The following is a 674-nucleotide window of genomic DNA, read 5'->3' as shown; positions in this document are numbered from 1 at the left end:
CCTTTCTTTCTATGAAGCACATACGGCTGTTTCAAGTTGTAGGAAACCAGCGGCACCTTTACTGAGTGCGTCTATGCCAGGCCAGGCATCTCCGATTCCTTCAGCGCCTTTACGAAGCTTCCTACCTATTTTCCCGCGGGAGGTTGTGCATTTCATACGTGGCGAGGGGGTCTTTCAGAAGTGCTTTGCCTTCTCTCCATTTTCCTAGAACACGCAGAAAGGCTGCATTTATTGTATTATAACAAGGAAAGGTTGTTAACAACCGGAAAGAGAGAAAAAGAAAGGAAGACGGGCACTCAGACCAGAGCCTAAACTACTAAAAGCCCAACAGCCGGGCACATCCACAAAGCAACATAAGCTAGGTGATCTGATTGATACCTGTAATTCTTATCTCCTGCCAGCAACCCATGACCTGCATTATATTCTAAACATCAGCAAGACCAAACATTGCAACCATCAAAGTAAGTCTCAAGCATGCCCTAAACTCAGCTGTTAATTTCCCACTACGGCAGCATGGAAGTTGCAAATTAAGCAAACTCCTCTTGTGTAAAGTGGAAACTGTCCTGTTTGTTACTTCCTCCGTCCGGAAATACTTGTCATTGAAATGGATGTATCTAGATGTATTTTAGTTCTAGATATATCCATTTTGATGACAAGTAATTCTGGACGGAGGG

Source organism: Triticum dicoccoides, chromosome 2A, assembly GCF_002162155.2.
Source record: "Triticum dicoccoides isolate Atlit2015 ecotype Zavitan chromosome 2A, WEW_v2.0, whole genome shotgun sequence".
In the NCBI taxonomy this organism is placed as follows: Eukaryota; Viridiplantae; Streptophyta; class Magnoliopsida; order Poales; family Poaceae; genus Triticum; species Triticum dicoccoides.
The sequence above is the reverse complement of the archived record's forward strand: the minus strand, read 5'-3'. Positions refer to the sequence as shown.